The 11,515-nt window shown below is 44.6% G+C and overlaps 1 long non-coding RNA gene across 1 annotated transcript; it reads right to left on the reverse strand.

The window, feature by feature from the left end:
• Nucleotides 1-1,144: 1,144 nt before the first annotated feature.
• LOC310702454 lies at nt 1,145-10,303 on the reverse strand. The gene is made up of 3 exons (XR_014523506.1): nt 10,223-10,303; nt 4,846-5,008; nt 1,145-1,461 (listed from the first exon to the last, which is right to left on the reverse strand). It is a non-coding gene; the product is annotated as an uncharacterized lncRNA (long non-coding RNA).
• Between the last annotated feature and the right edge of the window lie 1,212 nt (nt 10,304-11,515).

Here is an 11,515-nt window from a genome sequence, read left to right on the forward strand (position 1 = left end):
AGAGAAAAGCAATGAACGGAAGTAGTAGCTTTGGAAAAGACCCTTTAGTGTCTGCCTCTCTGGGAGATCCGAGGTAGCCTGCAGGACAGTGGAATAGCTGCCTGTATTAAAAAGAAATTCTCTAGATAACAAACTGTGCCACATTAAAGATCTGCTCTGCATTGATGGGTAAATGTGTGTGTCCTTGTGTATCTTTAGAGGATACTTCGTGGAATGTATTGTTATGAGTTTGGGCAGGGGTATACCTAGGGACCCACGCACCCTTGGTCAGGAGCTGTATCAGTGCCCCCGCCCACCAAAAAATTACTTTACCACAATAGCCACATTATTTGTCTAAAAATTACTGCTAAAATGAAATTAACTACTGTTGGTTTAGATGGGAATGCTTTAATTTCATCGATTAAATGCTCCAAGTAATTTAATGGTGCAAATAATAAAGTACATAAATCAGTTATGCACTATAAGCAGTAGATCAATGTACACTATATGCATAAATCAGTAATATGCTATAATACATTGACTTACCATAACTCTGGATTACTAACCCTGACTAAAACTTACATTACTAACTCATCATATTGTTTTATGACCTTTTTTTAAATACTTATTTTCCTGTTCCTATTTATTTTGAAAAAATTACTTGATCTACTTTGGCATAGTATGGAGATGCAGGATTAAAAGAAACATCTGGTCTAATGTGTTTAAACAGTATTTTATTACTTATAAATCTATGTGTATGAACAAGTTAAAATTTCACTTTCCTTGCTTTGACTGAAGCAAATTTGCTATGGCATCTACAATAATCTGTGAAACCACTTCATGTTTGATGGATAATAAGGCAAGGCTGGTCATAGAATCATAGAATCATAGAGTTGGAAGAGACCACAAGGGCCATCAAATCCAACCCCCTGCCAAGCAGGAAACACCATCAGAGCACTCCTGACATATGGTTGTCAAGCCTCTGCTTAAAGACCTCCAAAGAAGGAGACTCCACCACACTCCTTGGCAGCAAATTCCACTGTCGAACAGCTCTTACTGGTCAATCTTTCTTGGTTCACAGTACAACAGAGATAATTCTTTATCAACTTGATCTTGCTAAAGCTGCATTCGCAAGATGCCAGAGTCATTGGTAAGGTTACAGTCTTGATGTTTGGCTAAATTTCATCCAGAGAGTACTCTTATATACACTTGTTTGATGCAACTCAGTATTTTTCCCCATCTTTGAAGAAGGCAGAACAAAATGTGAAGTCTATTTGTCTGATCAAATCTTGTGCTCCAAAAGCTGTTCCATTGCTATAATTTCTGTGATCTGCCATGTCATGCAGTACTGAAAAAACACAATTTACTGACTTTCAAAAAGCACTAATTGCTCTCTGTTTGGATGACCACCTCGTATCACTGTGACCTTTTAAAGAAACTCCAAGTGTCTCCATTAAAACTTGCTATTTTCCTGTAGAACCACTGAAAAAAATTGAAGAGTTGTTGTACAGTTCCAAAAAACATTACAATCATTGCTCAAACATTTGCAGCCTGGTATCTAACAAGATTTAAACTGTGGGCAGCACAGGGTATATATCTCACCAAATCATAAACCTGAGATAATCTTGCTTGTTTGCCATTGTATTTTCCAGCCATGCTGCTGCCATTATCATACGCTTGACTATGGCAGCCATTAATTTTCAAACCGTCTGCCTGCAGTTTTAATAAAATATCATTTGAAAGGCCCTTTCCTGTTTTTTCATTTGTGTTTACAATATAACTTGGCTCGTCTGCTCCATCTAAGTACTATTTGTGGTGCAGTTGAAGATGACAGAAAAATATTTTGCTGCTTTAATTTCCCCCAATATCTCTCATCCTTTACTTTCCCCACTATCAACTCAATCAACTCATTTTCTTTTTTTTTTTGGGGGGGGGGGGGAATAACACAGAACTTATTTATTTGCATTCACATAGGTCATGTGAGCTGCTAGCTGAGGGCTTATCAATTCCAAGGTACTGAGGAACAGTGCTTTCTTTTCTGGGGGGGACGCAGGGAGACGCATACCCCTAAACATTTTGTGAATCTAAGTTTGGCCTCATTGAGGGGCAGTAGTTCAACAGGAATAGGAAAATGAGAGTACCTCTAAACATATTTTTTGGGGGGGAAAACATTGCTGAGGAATATACCAGGCTCCCATGAAATTTCCCTCCAATTGCCTCCATGAAGTACCAAGTTGTCTTGGGCACAAAAAATGATAACATTGACAGCAACTTTTAGAATGTTTTGCCATTTCTCAGTCTCTTCTTAAAGGCTGTTTTTAGCATCCAGAGTTTTACCAATCCGTAATCTTTCAAAGTCTTTTCACGTTGTGTATCAATGTCTGTGATGAGATGCATTTTAATGAATTTGTACAGAGGGATTCAAGTTTTTCCAATACTGAAAACCCTTCTCAAAGTCAGAAAATGTTGTGAGTTTTGGTCTCTCGAAGAAAAACAAAACACAATGGGAAACAAAAAAAGGGAGCATTTTTAGATTGGCTAAAGGATTGAACATTCAGTGCAGGAATACACATTTCCCCCAGAGCTGCACCCGTTACAAACAATGCTACAGATTTCCTTCAGATGGCTGTATACTGCGCAGTCTAGGCAATGCCACTGGGGAAGATAGTAGTCACTGATTGCAGAGCCAAGCCACAGAGAGACTGGGTATGTATTGAACAGTGCCAGGAACAGGGAAGACAGAGGAGAGCCGATGTCACTCAGAAGGATCATAGATCCAGAATAAGAGCAAGCAGCAAAACAGATTGCCAGCCCCCCTGCAAACTGGAAATGGTCCCCAAAAGAGGGACTCCAACCCTGCTGCTTCACGTTCCTTCATGGCAGTGAAGGTTTACTATAAGGAAAGAGCCACAGGTGACTGACTTCTGTCCCTACATACTAGAAAAAGAACCCAGAAATGAGACTTATAAGGGCACAGTGGTATTTAGCAAACTGGTAACTCTGTGTGGAAAGCTTTGTCCTGTCTTGTACAGGACTGCCAAGTGATGCCAAGTTAGCTGCTAAATCTAGAGAGATGACAGGATGTCTGACAGGCCTTAGACCAGACATAGGCAAACTCAGCCCTCCAGATGTTTTGGGACTACAACTCCCATGAACTCAGCTAACAGGACCAGTGGTCAGAGATGATGGGAACTGTAGTCCCGGAACATCTGGAGGGCCGAGTTTGCCTATGCCTGCCTTAAACCTTGAAGAATTCTTAAATTGTGCTTTAGATTTTGATTATATAAGGCTGAAAGCCTGCATTCAATTGTGGCTGTTGGAATAATTTGATATGAAGGGCTGAAGTTGTTTATATGTGGGGAGGAAAGGCAGCATTTTTATTCCCTGTGTTGCTTGTTTTATTTTTCCATTTGTTTTTGCTGGCAAGTGTTGGTTTGGGGATAAAATATTTTGCAAGGTGTAGAAATCTTTAGTTTTATCCATGATGAAGCAGAGGAAGCTGTCTTATGCTGAGTCAGGTCCACTAGTCCATCAAGTAGTGCAGTATTGTCCACATGCACTGGCAAGTGGATCTCCAGGGTTCCAAATAGGGAACACTCCCAATCCTGAATGGGGACACCAGGGGAGGAATTAAAACGTCACACTGGAAATTGCTAGTTTTTTTTTGCTGAAGAGCTTTCCTTGTGGCAATGAGTTTTCCTTAAGCGAACGACATACATTTCTTCTGTAGATATTGTATCAGCCTCTTTTTCTTTTATATATTTTTTCTTTTCTCAACCCACATGCGTCTCAAAGTATTTTTATCCATCTCCTGTAAATTCTTCTCCCTTCACATTCAGCTCATACTTATTCTCCTCACCACCACTATGCCAGTTTCTTTCCTCACTCCCTCCTACATTCACTTCTTTCTCCTACAACAGCTTTCCTTTTATTCCTTTTTCAATTCCCTGTCTGTTTGGTTTGTTGTTGCCAAATTCCATACATTTAAGAATCTTAGAGTTGGAAGGGACAATGACCATCATCTAGTCCAACCCCCTTCAATGCAGGGATCTTTCATCTAACCTGGGGCTCGAACCCACAACCCCAAGATTAAAAGAGTCTCATGCTCTACAGACTGAGCTATCCCTCACCTTTTATTTCGCTTTCTAGTTTCCTCCATCACCTCATCCGGCCATTTCCCCTCAGAGGGGGGACACACACGAAGTCAAACCTTGTTGTCCCCCAGCCACTGTTACTTAGCATGGGAGAAGTTGCCGGCGCTGGCATTGGTCTAGCTAAAGGGCTATGGAGCAGCTAGGGGGCAAGTGACAGACAGCTAAGGAGGCCTTGAGCAAGATGTGGCACTGAGGCCCACCTGAAAGTGGACCAAGGACCACTGGAAGGCCACACTCTTTGAGAAACACTGTTCTAGATCAAAAGCATCATCAATGGCAAAAGTGAACAGGGAGTGTAGTCAGGGTCAAATTTCGCACAGCTGAAAGAAAGAATGAATGAAAGAAAGATTCATTTTTATTACAGAGTTCTTGCATAACGTCTGGAAATGTTATCTCCTTGCATCACTTATGGTCAATCTGAAAAACTCCCCCCAAAGTTTAGGCATTTCACCAATATTCTAATTCCTGGTTGTGCTCGTTAGCACTAAATAAAACTGGAGTAGGTTAAATGTCTCAGTGAAGGTGCTTGTTGAGAAAGGAAGGTGGTGTCAAAAATGTTGACACGGTTTTGTAAAAAGATGCCAGGCATTTAGGAGATTCTGTAATTGGTAGCTCTCTTAGGCTTGCAGGCAACAACCCGCACACAGAAGGAGGATACTTGCAAAACAGTAAAGACCTAATGGGAAAGAATTTTCAAACCACCTAATAATACCTTTTCTGTTTCCTTGAAATGACAGGCAGGAAGATTGCAGAACATGTCCTGCTATTGATTCAGCTTCTCCTGTGTTGTCAGACTTGATTATCTCAATTTCTCCCAAGGTTTGACTTGATGGAGAAGGAATTTGGCTCATTAATACGCGTCTTTCGAGCAGGCACTGCGGGGAGGGGGTGGAGAACAGCAAAACCAGCAACACTCAAATGCAGGAGAACTCCGTGCGGTTCTAGAACTAAAATTGAAAAGGTTTATCCATGGAGATGGAGCGCTACAGCTAATCCAGTGATGGACTATTAAATAAGTCTGGCTAAGGGGGGGGGGGGAATGAGGCTTTCCTTCCATCAGGCTTTGAGATAAAGTCAGAACGGCACGCTCCAGCCTGTCCTTTCTGTGGGCTACACCCTTTATTTAAGCCAGTGACGCTGAAATGTCCTTCATTTCAGGTAAGCTGGGTGTGGCAGATAGAATACTGGCAAGCTTCCATTCACTGCAGCCTTTAAGCAGGGAGAGAACTATGAGTGATCTTGCCTTATTGACATGCCTCATCCTCATAGTCATCAGCAACCTCCCCTTTCATTTTTCAGGTCATCAGAACAGGATGAAATCAGGCAGGAGAAATTCACAATTCCTGAGGCCCTTCCTCCCATAAAGATAGATGCTCATGGTACACTGATAGACTATAGTAATGAATGAAGAGTTTACACGCTGTATGAAAGCAACATAAATGTCACTGTTCTCTCTTCTTGGAAGCATGTTGCCAAGTTAACACACACAGATACTTCGTTCTCATCATTTGTGGTATAGTTGTTTTTTGTTGTTTTTTTCAGGCCAGGGGCAGGGGTGGCCAAAACTTGGTGTATCCACCCCACACGCTCAGGCACACACAGACACTTGCCCTCATCAGCTATCTGCGCAAAGAAGCTGTTAAGACAACAAGCTCCCTCTCTGCTCACCTCATCCAGTGATGGGTCTAGCGGCCAGGAAGGGGACAGTTTGACTCCCCAATGGAAAAACGGAACTCTGCCCACCCTCCAGCTGTGTCTGCTTTGTTATATATGTTTCTGCCACCACCACCAAAATCAATCGGTTCTTGAAGGGCTTGTAAAATCTGCTTGGAGGACTGGATCAGACTTCCAAAACAGGGGTTAGCCACCACTGTCGTATGCACTTGCTCCCACTTTGAAACCCCACTGAAGTTAGTAGGACTAATTCCTGAATAGACATGTAAAGGATTGCACCATAAATCTCCTTTGGAGAAGGGGGAAAGGTAGCTCCACTTTTCTGATGAGTGGTATAGTTGTAGACCAATCCAGGTGTGTGAAAATCAGTCTATCCATCAGTCAACCTCATTATGGTCAATCATTAGTATTAAAGAGAAAACAAACTTTGCAGAAATATGTAAAATAATACCAAATGAAACAAAATGGAGAACTGCAAAAATGAAATTAGTAGGAACTGTATTGTATTATAAAACATCAGGCATAGAAAACAAAATTATAACTCTGCCAAAATCAGTCCCTGGTGAGCTTTAGCCACACTGGAAAATGTGGATGCATTCCGATTTAAAAAGAATTTTAAAAAAGCACAAAATGCACCATATCGTCCTGAGAATCTCTATGAAAAGAGCTCAGTAAAAATCTTACAAAATATCACAATAAAAGGAGCAAAACATAAGAAAACAAGGTATCAGTTCTACATAGGCGCCGACTCCATGGGGCCTGAGGGGGCCCGAGCCCCCTCAAAAATACGTTTGGGGGGGCTCAGCCCCCCCAATAATCTCGGGCGGTGGTGGGCGTGTCCGCGGCTTTTATAGGGCGCCCGGCGCGCACCAGCTCGATAACGGGCACCGGCGCGGCGGGGGGCGCCGGGCCGGGGGAGGGGGGCAGCCGGCCTGTCTCCTTGGCAACCCCATTGAGCAGCGCCGGCTCCCCGGGGAGGGCCATCCCCCCGCGCCGCCGATCGCCAACACCGCCGACGCTGTGGCTGCCCGAGCCCGAGCCTGAGCCTGAGCCTGAGCCCGAGCCTGAGCCTGAGCCCGAGCCCAAGCCCGTCAGTCAGTCAGTCAGTCAGGAAGGAAGGAAGGAAGGAGAAATGGGGAGGGAGACGAGGGAGGAAAATTGCGCGCAGGGTGAAGAAAGGAGAAGGGCGAACGAGACAAGCTTCCAACCCAAAAAAGGGCTGGAAGACTGGGAGGATGAAGGATCGGGAAAGAAAGCGACGCCTTCCCCGCCCGCGACGTCGCCCGCTTGTCATTGGCAGCGCAGCGGGCGCCCAGAGGGGCTGGGCACCGGCACAGGGCCACTCCGCAGCCGCGGAGGACAGCTGCGCGGCTAGCAAGGTGCGCCGCGTAGAGCGCGGCCCTTGTGTGGCCCGGTTGCCAGGCAAGCTCGGGCGGGGACCCCCATGCGAATCTAAGACGGGAGAAGAGGGCAGAGCAAAGGGGGTCCCTTCCCCAACCTCCGGCTCTGAGACTTCCCTGCGCCCCAGAAAAGCGAAAGGATTTTCTCTCCTTTTTTTTTAATAAATATTTTATTAAGTTTTCAAATACAAAGTTAGAAACATACACTGAAGAAAAAAGTAAAAGAACAAGAAAAAGAAAAAAAGAAAAAGAAGAAAAGAAAACCAACCATTCAACACATTTTTTATATAACTAACTGGACTTCCTCGCATCTCCCTTACCCTGCATTCTTTATAATAAAGATATCAGCAAATTATTACCTTGTTTCGTACCTTATTTTGTACTTTTCAAATACTATACCTCTAAATTTAACATACTTTTCATCAGTTACTTATATCTTAAATTAAACATAGTATTACCTTAGATTTTGACCTTTTCTTACTTAAAATATAATTTCCTGTTTCCCAAATCTAATTGCTGAAGCTATAGTTTCCGAATCGTGTAAATTTTTAACATTCATACAACTTATATTGTTTTTGTAAATAGTCCTTAAATTTTTTCCAGTCCTCTTCCGTTGTTTCTTCTCCCAAATCTCGGATTCTGCCAGTCATTTCAGCCAGTTCCATGTAGTCCATCAATTGCGTCTGCCACTCTTCCAGTGTGGGCAAATCTTGTGTCTTCCAATATTTTGCGATAAGTATTCTTGCTGCTGTAGTTGCATACATAAAGAAAGTTCTATCCTTCTTTAACACTTTCTGGCCAACAATGCCCAAGAGGAAGGCCTCTGGTTTCTTGGGAAAGGTATACTTAAATACCTTTTTTAACTCATTATAGATCATTTCCCAGAAGGCCTTCACTTTTGGACAAGTCCACCAGAGGTGAAAGAATGTCCCTTCAGCCTCCTTACATTTCCAACATTTATTATCAGACAGGTGATATATTTTTGCAAGCTTGACTGGGGTCATGTACCACCTATAAATCATTTTCATAATATTTTCCTTCAAGGCATTACATGCCGTGAATTTCATTCCGGTGGTCCATAACCTTTCCCAGTCCTCAACCATGATGTTATACCCAATATCCTGAGCCCATTTTATCATGGCTGATTTGACTGTCTCATCATGAGTGATTTTCTCTTCAACCTGCCCTCCATCCTCTTGCAGAAAACTCTTTGCCTGCCCTGCCCGTATCTCGTTTTTGCTTTTTAATTCCACACACGCACCCTTCGGACTTCGTGGCAATCGGGCGCGCGGGTGCGTTTCCTAAGAGAGTGAGGACCCCCGCCTCCTCCCCACCTGCTCCCTCGCCAGCCAGCCAGCCGCGCGCCCTAGCCGGAGAGCCCCGGCCGTCCCCGTCGCGCAATCGGCTGGATCTCCCTTCAGCAGGCCGTGCTCACAACTTGGCCCAGGGACCCCCAGCAGCGGATCTCCGGCTCAGCTGAAGAATCCGGCAACAAGCCCCCTCCTCCCCAATCGCTCCGCCGAAATACGCTCCAAAACCCCCCAGATAGGCCGCTGGCCGCCAAGTCTAGTGGCGCCCTGAGCGAGGGTCTCTCCCCAACACCACCACCTCGAACTGCGTTCTCCCGGCTACCCGAGCGAACCAGCGACAGGACCCCGGTATGGGCCCCCCCAATATTTTTTATAAGTCGCCGCCCCTGCAGTTCTACCTTTCCAGATTCACAGGGACATGTGGGGAGAAGATATGTCATAAGGCTCCCCCGCCAATTTTCCTCAAATGCTGCAGACAGTCCAGGCAAGCATGTGATTGATGCAATAGTAGTGCAATAACCTTGCATTCTCCTAAGATGTTGTCAAACATCTTTTCTAGGTGCATTTGTATACATTTTCATGGTGCATGGCAGCTTGGATGGTCAGATCACTAGTAATCCAATGGGACAGATTCTATAGAGCAAGGGAGATGATCATACTCGCAATATGGCTTATTAGAAACAGCCGAAGCTGCCTTAGACCAAGTCCACTGGTTCACCCAGCTCAGTAGTTGCATACACTTGACTGGCAGTGGTTTTCGACAGTTTCACACAGGAGTCCTTTTTAGGCTTACCTGGAGATGCTGGCGATCAAACCCGAGACCTTTTGCATGTAAAGCATGCAATGCATTCTAATTGTAACCTCCTCCCTTTTCATATCCCCTTACCCCTCCTGCTGGTCCCTTTGGCTCAACTTGAAACCACCAACATTTGCTGTACATTATACAGGGCAGCTCAAGTCAGGGGCGAGTATTGCGTAACCCGTCGTTCTGCCTTTTTGAGCCAGATGATTATTTGATATCTGCTCAGCCACCAGATCTTGTCACACTGAGTTAGTAGAGTTCCTCTCCTAACAAGGCAGAGGCAAATCACAATGGCGGCAAATCCTTGCACTGAAAATGTGCCTTCCCTTATCATGTAGAAAGACGAGGCTTCCACTTTAAACTGAAAAATGAGGAGTTCAGAAGCCATGGGAGTAGCTGGGGGGGGGGGAGCAGGAGAGCAGCAGCCCCCACATCAAGTAAATCAATAAAAGGTAAAGGACCAGCCATGACCAACTCTGGGGTTGCGGCGCTCATCTCGCTTTATTGGCCGAGGGAGCCGGCATACAGCTTCCGGGTCATGTGGCCAGCATGACTAAGCTGCTTCTGGCGAACCAGAGCAGTGCACGGAAATGCCGTTTACCTTCCCGCTCGAGCGGTACCTATTTATCTACTTGCACTTTGAGGTGCTTTTGAACTGCTAGGTTGGCAGGAGCAGGGACTGAGCAACGGGAGCTCACCCTGTCACAGGGATTCAAACTGGCGACCTTCTGATTGGCAAGTCCTAGGCTCTGTGGTTTAACCCACAGCGCCACCCGCATCCCTAGATCAATAAAAAATACTTAACTAACTGAGGTTCTGACCCAACCCCCTAACATGAAGCCTCCCCCCACCAACATAAAGCCTGGCTATGCCCATGGAAGACTTTCTTGTGCAGCTGCTTACCTCTCCAAGTACTGCCCCTCTCTCCAAGCACTTTTCTCCAGTCCAGCACTGGAGGAGGGAAGCTCCTGGTGCATGGGCAACGCCATGAGGAAGCAGGCAGGGCACCTGTTCCAGAACTGAGCTACCTGTGACGCGATTGGTCAGTTCCCAGAAGCCATGCCTATTGCTCAGTTGGGTTGCCAGTTGTTCCGCTAGAATGTGCCACAACATCATCGAAGTGACCTCAGCAAGCGTTTCAATTTCAAATATTCTGATCACTTCTACTCTTAGTTAAGTAATTTTGTTTATTTACCTGATTTACGGGGTGGCTGCCTCCCTGCCCTCAGGCCATGCCAATGCCCAGTGCTAGTGTATGTTGTGGGGCGGGCAAGCAGGCAGACTTAAGAAACTGCAGTGGGACGGCTCTGTGCTCCTCACCTGTCTGACTCATTTGTTTAAAAATATGTACCCTCTTTCTTTATGGCTGGGAGAAATCTGTGCTTAAAAATGTGGATCACCTGCCCTCTAGTTTGGCCTTGAGAATGCTCTGAAATGCAGTCTGATTTTCACATTTGGTACCTTAGTGCTCACTAGTTCAATAAAAAACCATTAAATCTCTCTCTGTGTGTGTGAGTGAGTGTGTGTGGATTCAGGTGGAAATGGGAAGAAAGCAAACTGTTAATATAACTTTCCTGACTGTAACCTTGTCCTTTATGCATTCTAGCTATTGAATGATTATTTATTCCTATGTTAAAACTCTTTAACACTGAAATACTGCTAGGCAGAAAATGGAATTGATGGTAGCTGTACAAAGAACTTCTTTGCACTGGCTCGTGAGTGGAGGTGGAGGCTTGGCTTAGGAGTCTGCGCTACGTGAATGCAATGATCTGGCTTTTCAGTGTGAAAAATTGGGTAATTCGACAATGGAGCGAGTGGGAAGCTTCTGGCTAGGTCATTCTGACTTGCAATGACCCTTATCTTCCATGAGGGCAGTATGAGGAGAGGTGGAAAGATAATTAATACAGACCTGCTGAGGGTTTCTTTCTTTCATCCATTAATGCTTTGCAGCCTGCAGAGATGAAATGACCCAGGTGTCACTTGCCTGAGCCTTTGAGGACACAGTTGATGTTCCAAATGAATGTTTAATTATCTGGATATAAATTTAATTGACATAAGCTTAAGCAGTCCTGATATTGTGAAAAAGACTTACCGGTAATAAAAATTAATCTCGCAGCAGCCTCACTTGCTCACATGTTGCCTAAACAGTTACCCAGCTCAAAACGGTAATACAAACTTGTACGTTAAAATGAGCTA

The sequence above is a fragment of the Podarcis liolepis genome, assembly GCF_965112155.1.
Source record: "Podarcis liolepis genome assembly, chromosome: 3".
Lineage (NCBI taxonomy): Eukaryota > Metazoa > Chordata > Lepidosauria > Squamata > Lacertidae > Podarcis > Podarcis liolepis.